An 8,215-nucleotide genomic window follows, 5' to 3' on the forward strand; every position below is an offset into this window, starting at 1 on the left:
TCGATCTTTTAATAAGAAGGTTCGTCTTAGATTCTAGTGGGTGATCAAGTTCTTGTTATAAGAAGGCCCATTATTACTTCTCGTCGGTCTGGAAGCAAGTTCTCTGCTAAATGGGATGGACCATATATGGTACAAGCAGTATACTCAAGTGGCGCTTACAAACTGGTTGACTCGAAAGGATTGCGCATTGGCCCCATTAACGGAAAGTTCATAAAGAGTTACTATCCTTGAAGAAAAAAAACAGACTCCTTAAGGTACGAGTATAAACTGTGCACGGCACCGAAAAAAAAATATCTGCTAGGTTGAAAATATCGAAAGAGGCGGACTAGGCAAAATTAAGTACACAAAAAAAATATAAATAAAAAATCACTCTTTCAGAACTACGTTATGACTTAATCCTCTTCACTGAGGTACGTAGTCTCTTAGAATTACATTCTGAGTTCAGTCGCATGAGTATCCAAAGAACTCATAGTCTCTCTTGACCCTCTTCACCGTGGTCCGTGGAGCTTAGAATTACATCCTAAGTTTAGTCTCATAAGTACAAAAGAAATGCGGCAAACGCTATTATTTGAGCATCATGATGTTCTTGTAGATTGTCATATATAACGTGTGAATTAGAGAAGGCCAATCAAGACAGAATTTGAATTGACTTCAAAGAAATATCCGTAGTGAAACGAATAGCTCAGTCCTAGCGGACAGGACAAAACTAAAGCTATTAGCAGTGATTGTTGTACATGTTGCAGTTCTATGAATCATCTTTTTGGCTTCCTTATGCTGAGCTATGAGTATTTTTTAATAAGATCAGGCGAATATGAATCTGTCATTTTTTCTGCATGTGAAATTCATTTTTGAAGTTTGTTTAGAACGATCCTGAGGGACTTGAGCTATAAATTTTGGATATGTCTTAGATTAAGAAGTTTGGTTTCTGATAAATTGAGTCTCTCCTAGCTTTGGTGCTCTCATACAATGATATGTCTCTCATAATATCGAAACACACAAGGTGATAAACAATGATGTTTAGGGGAAAGTCCATGCTTAATGCGATTACATCAATGCATCAATACGAGTAAATAACTCTTGAAGCTGAAACGTAAAAGAAATACTTAAAGAAATGCACAGTATAATGCAATCAAAAGGATTTATAAAAGAGCAACAACTAATCAATCAGAATGCTAAAAAAAGAGCAAAAAAATAATTCATAATAAGCTAGTCTAAATGTAGCTTATAATTAGTTAAGTCTTGAAGAGAAATCTCTAAAACTCTCTTCTTCTCTTCCACATCATTTGAGGCATTCGCAATAGCTAGAGAAACATCAGCACATTTGTTACACTCTTGTTCAGTTGCTGAGACTTTAGATTCGACATCTTCGACTCCTTTCTTAGCAGCATCTCGAAGGGCTTTTAACTCCTTCACCTTCTTCCTCGCCTCCTTAAGAGATTGACAGATGTCAGACAATTCTTCGAACTTCTTATTCTTTTCATTCAATACAAGATCAAGGTATTTCTTGGCATTTAGATATAGCTCAGATTCTTCAATTTTCAGGGCTTTATCAGCAAAGGATGATCGTGCTTGGTCATAGGAGGTGGCAAGTTCAAAGAGAGACTCCAATAAATTCTTCAAAGGAGAAATATCCACCCCCATTTCATCTACATCCTTAATAATTACTTGGATCTCATCCTTAAGAGAAGAAAAACGCTCTGCAGTGATATCAGCGAGCTTAGAACGAATCTTATTCCAAGCTCCTTCGATAAAATTCATTCGAAGTTCTAAGATGACTTGCTTTCCGTAAAAAATAGACACGGACATTGTCAGTTTCTTATGGGGAGGATATTCTATATTTGATGTAGTCCTTCCATGTGGGACAAAAGTAGCCTCTCGCTCAAATTTGGATAAAAGAATTGATCTTCCTGAAGTCGGCCCCTCTAGAGATTCATTACTATCGTGTGGCTTCCTTTGGTAAGAAGTCTCCAATATGCTAACATTGTTTGCCTGCAAAAAAATAATAATATTTATATATATATATATATATATATATATATATATAAATAAATAAATAAAATAAGAAATATCATGGTTAGTAGAATCATGTGGTATCATGGAATAAAAAAAATCATCACCTCTTTAATAGCTGTCAGAGTCTTTGAAGAACTAATATTGTTGTCAAAAATCTCTATCGGATATGAATTAGCATCGTTTGGCATGTTAGAAGGTAGTTTCAATTGCTTCCAACAACGATCACTACGGGTGCTACTACTTTCGTCTTGAGATGGCCGCTTGTGAGAGGTCCATTGAATTTGAGCTGGATACTTTTCTTTTTGAACTTCCTTAAGGGAAGAACCCTTGATCTTGTCTGGAAAAACAACTTTAGACTTCAAAATAGTAGGTTGACTCACAATTAAGACCTCCTCGTCTTGCTTTTGAAGAACCTTACTATCCAGACCAACAACTCTCACCAAGGACTACATATAATTTTGAAGAAAATTTCCATGCACCTTTTCCCACTAAGACTTGTAATTGAGAGAAAAGAATTTCTTCAAGTTGGACCCACTAGTAAGAAATATTGCTCTTGCCCTAGATTTTGTTAGCACACAAATTTGTGCAAGCCTTAAGCCCTCGGCTAATGAAGCTTCACGAAAATCTCGATCTAATCGACCAGGAGCATCTTGAAAAAATCTAAATTGACGACTGAATCTATGGGGACTATAAGGCTCCACAATAAAGATATTTTCATCCCTTAAAGTGAGATAGTTTGGGCGAAGGCTCATAAAAAAATTCGATTGAAATTCCTTTTCAGTGCCGTCTTCGCGGTAGTGGTGAGCATTAGGCCTTTTGATTAATGTTGTATCCCAGGCAATAGTTCCCCCTCCATGTATACGCTTCCTTGCATCCTCTTTTTCAAAATACCTGGCAGCACCTTCGCTAGAAAAAAAACCATAAGAGGATCAGCCGGTCCACCCGCTAATGGGTAATGAGTTTTGAAGTAATAGGACAACCAACCATACACATAATAAATTGGAAAACAAGTTTGAATGAGATCGAGTCGTGAGCATCTTGAAATCGCGTTTAGACCTTTGTAAATGCTGACTAAGACTGGAACTGCAAGGCTAACTCTTCATCCACATGCTAAATGACAGGCGATTCTGAAGACATCCGGACGAATAAAGTCATCCTCCTTCGTAGAAAGAACAAATACACACAACCAGCAAGATAAAAAGGCTGCCAAGTATGTTTCATTTTTCTTGTGACTCTTAACTTCCAACTTGTGAAATAAAGCTTGTTCAGCAGGAGATCAATTAACAAATTCACCAATTACGCCATTTGGGTTATGTGATGACTTAAGGCGGGTAGACTTCTTTTCTCTTCTTGGTGGAGGTTGTCCATATTTTGTATCTTTCTTACACCAAAACTCTATCCATCTTTCCACAGAAACACTCGGGTCATGATTATTCTCTACTCGGATCTGATGAAAGGCATTAAATAAATGATCACAAGAATGAGGGAGAAACCTTTTTCCCTTATCAAATGTTCCTAAAAGTTCTACAACATTTGACACAACTTCCTCGTAAAGACTTCCTGCTATGGGTAGACCACCAATCACGTGTAAATTCCAAAGTGATATAGATAATTTTCCAACTGAAGTAAGTAGTGTATTTGTAACAGGACACCAAGCTTCGCAGAAAGTTTGCAAGATGTTAATGTTACGATCATAGGTAAAAAGTGAACCATACACAACATCATATATTTTTGCATCCTTCAAAGTCTAGCGATTCTTGCTAAGGATATCTTCAACCCACTCCCAATAGCCTGGAATATAGTGAAACTCTCCATCAAGTGTAAAAGTGTTATCCCATCGAGTCTCTCCATTAATGATTCGTCACCCCAAACATGATAAAGAAGTTGCAATATTTTTGGTATGATGATTAGGAGTGCAAAGTACCCACGTCTTAAGAGGACAACTGTTATATTCAAGAGTCCAATTATCTAAATCAGGAAGTTCTCCCAAAGATGGCCATGGAGCAGCATATTGGCCAGCTAAGGGTGTACTTACAAGCAGTTTGGTCTCCACCTCGCTGTCTTTATGATCTGATATTACAAAGTATTGCAACTCTGAAGAAGAAGAAGTCAAATCTCTAAAGTAAACCATGACTCAATCTGCAAAATAAAATAAAATATATGTTTTATTAGGCCTTAAATTAGTAATTCAATAATCATGGTCCTGAATCTCAATAATGAATGATTATATTCTTTGAGCAAGACCTATGCCTAATCTAGATGGTGGAAAGTCTTTACAAATCATGTAAAGTCTTTGCCTTAGACGGTGTAAAGTCTTGGGCTGGGACTATGGGATGCTTTAAACTCAGACGGTGTAAAGTCTTTGTCATGAATCATATAAAGTGTTTGCCTTAGACGGTCTGAAGTCTTTAGCGCGGACTATGGAATGCCTTTGACTCAGACGGTGTAAAGTCCTTGCCACAAATCATGTAAAGTCTTTGTCTTAGATGGTGTAAAGTCTTTAGCTCGGACTATGAAATGCCTTTGACTCAGACGGTATAAAGTCTTTGCCACAAATTATATAAAGTCTTTGCCTTAGATGGTGTAAAGTCTTCAGCTCGGACTATGAAATATCTTTGCCTTAGATGGTGTAAAGTCTTTGCCGTAAATCATGTAAATTCTTTGCCTCAGACGGTGTAAAGTCTTTGGCTTGGACTATGGAATGCCTTTGACTCAGACGATGTAAAGTCTTTGCCACAAATCATGTAAAGTCTTTGCCTCAGACGATATAAAGTCTTTGCCATAAATTATGTAAAGTATTTGTCATAGACAGTGTAAAGACTTTGGCTCGAACAATGTGGCACCTTCGGGTCAAACGGTGTAAAGTATTTACCAAGAATAATGTGAAATTATTTCCAACAATGCGACACCTTTGCTTTAAATGATAAAAAAAAAGATAAAATAAAATAAAATAATGCATGGCTACAAAGTCAACAAAAATGAGCTTCTTCAACAGTATGCTTGAAGTCTTTAAATCGTACCAAATGTGCATGTTGAAGTCTTTAAATCCTCCAAATATGCAAGTATATAACACAAAAAAAATCATAGATAAAAAAACTATTACCTGTCAAGTCGAGGAAGCCACACTAGACTAACCAGGCTAGACTTGAGACAAGATTTTCTTGGTGATAATAATTCCTTGAAGTCTAGTTTCTAGCAATCCCAATCCTTTTTGGTAACGATGTTCCTACATCAAGATATAAAATATTTTGTGAGGCAACAAAATCTGAAATTTTCAGCATGACAAAATTTGAAGTCAAAATTTTTTTTTATTTTTTTTTACCTAGAATGATATTGAAGGAGTTTAAATCTAAATTTTGGATATGTTGTAGTCGTTCTTATCTAGTTATGAAAAATCAAGAGAATTGCAATCTCGATACTTTTACATTGAAAAAAAAAGGGTTGGTGCCTTTACACAAATCTGAAATTTTTGGTGCGCCCAAATCTACAGGTGACTTCATAAAAATATCTAAAATAATTCTGAAGGTATTAAATTTTGAATTTTGGATATGTTGTAGATCTTTGTGTCTAGATTAAAAAAAAATAAAAATTAAGTGGCTTGTGATTTCGTCATTCCAACATCAAGATATGAAAGGTCTAGTAAAGCCATACAAATCTGAAAATTTTAACATGGCAGAATCTAGAGCTAACTTCAAAAACTCATACAGAACGGTTATGAAGATATTAAATTCTGAATTTTGGATATATTGTAGACTAAGAAGTCTAGTCTCCGGAAAATTAAACCGTTCGTGATTTTAACATTTTTACAATAAGATATGAATTTTCTACGACAGACATGTCAAGATGTGGAAAAGGTTGGTGAAAATCAAAGGAAAGAGAAGAAGAAAATACCACGACGCTGATCGTCAAGCCACATTGATGCAAAACAATGAAGGTCAGGCGTCTATTTATAGAGATTTATTAGCATCTATTGTAACTAGACTCAAACTTGAATTAGGCTTCTACAAAATTGATTCCTAAGCAAATTCCAATTACAGGTGGTGGAATCTTGCATAACAAGCATATACCTTTTTTTCCTCTAGCCTAATTGGTCAAAACTAAAAAAAAAAGTAAGGAAACAAAAAAATGGCTGGCCACGTGCAAAAAAAAATATAAAAAAAATGGTTGGCGACGTGCAAAAAAATTAAAATAAAATAAAATTCTAATCCTAATTGGATAGAACTAATTTGCTACCACTCTACTCCAACAATGATAAAGCGGTGCATCAATATAGTATGGATTCACGGTGCATCTCAAAATACATGGAATGTCATTATCCTACAATTAATACTTCAAGCCTAGTCTTCAAAAGATAAAATATCTCGACAAGACTTGAAGTAGGGGGCATTTGTAATCATTTAAAATTTATTAAATATAAATTTATAGAATGATTCAATTTATATTAAATTCAAGATATATTAGTACAAATAAATATTTTGGATTAATAAAATTGGGTTAATTATTTAAGTTCAATAAATGTGGATTTAATTAAAAATCCAAATTCATTGATTTGAGCTATAAAGATGACCCCACTTTGTTAAGCCCAATATCATCTCATCCTAGAGGCCCATTTTCATGCCACGTGTCAAAGTTATGTGGCAATCCAAGTCAAATTAAATAAGCCACTAGAATTATGTCATGTGCCAAAGTTATGTGGCGATTCAAGTCAAATTAAATAAGCCACTAAAATTATGCCATGTGCCAAAGTTAGGTGGCAATCCAAGTCAAATTAAATAAGCCACTAAAATCATGCCACATGTCAAAGTTATGTGGTTATCTAAGTCAAATTAAATGAGCCACTAGAATAATGTCACGTGTATATGTGACATGTTCTAACCAATCAAATTAAAGCTCTTCACCAAAGAAATCTGATTGGTCAGTTCAAACCAACCAATTAAATCGCACCCTCATACCACTCCCTACAACTATAAATAGGGGTCCTCATTATTCTTAGAATGGGAGTTTTCAAGAACAAGAAGCAAGAAGAGAGCTCGTGGATCAAAGACCGCAAATTCTCTACAAAGCAACAAAGTTCAAGTAATAAAATCCAAGTTCAAGTTCAAGATCAAGAAAAAAAAAAGGGCAGCCCGGTGCACTAAAGCTCCCGCTATGCGCAGGGTCCGGGGAAGGGCCCCACCACAAGGGTCTATTGTACGCAGCCTTACCTTGCATTTCTTCCAGAGGCTGTTTCCAAGGCTTGAACCCGTGACCTCCTGATCACATGGCAGCAACTTTACCAGTTACTCCAAGGCTTCAAGATCAAGAACAAAGAAAAATATCACAAAGATCAAGATCAAGTTACTTGTTCATATTTACTATTTGTCATAACCATACAAGTGTTCGTGACGAATAATTCAAATCCAAATTTGAAGACGAAGATTCAAGATCAAGATATTCAAGCCCTTGATTCTAAATCAAATTCAAGTTCAACATGTTCCATATTATTTAAAGAATCAGAGGATTATCATAAAGATTGTAACACACACTACATTTTAAAATCAAATATCACACTTTGTTACTCCAATTTTCCGGTCCTGATTTTTCTATAACAGAAAGTCATCCATTAGTCATTAGGAAAATCATTATGGTACTACCATATATAATTATTGAAAATTTGTATATAATTTGCCAGTTTGATTATTTCTTCGATTTATTTGAACAAAATCAAAATAAAACCAAATATTATCGATTTCTAAAATGTAAAATCAAACATTAGTTGAATTTAGTTGATGGCTAATCATAAGTCTGTATTGGTTCGGCATCAAACTCTCGAGTTATTATATTACTTGGCGACCACATATATTTGTGTATGCATTTGGGAGCAACAAATTTTTGATGCCGTTGTCAAGAGCTTAAAAAATAACTATTTTTTTTAGATTAGACATTTTCTTTTTGTCTATTCCATTTTTTTAAAAAAAAAATATTTAAATTATTTTTTAGTTTAAGTTTTTTTAAATAATGGTTTACTACCCTTCTTGTCAATGCATATTCCTTGAACGAAAAATGGTGTGGTGATAAGAATTGATGTTTTTGTGATCCTTGTCGATATCGTTAAGGACCTCACTTGCGTCAACATTGTCATTATATTCACAAGGGGCGAGTTGCGTGTATTATCTAAATCTTGTGATTTTTGTGGTTTTCAATGCAAAAGGTGTGTGCACAC

Source organism: Solanum dulcamara, chromosome 11 (assembly GCF_947179165.1).
Source record: "Solanum dulcamara chromosome 11, daSolDulc1.2, whole genome shotgun sequence".
Lineage (NCBI taxonomy): Eukaryota > Viridiplantae > Streptophyta > Magnoliopsida > Solanales > Solanaceae > Solanum > Solanum dulcamara.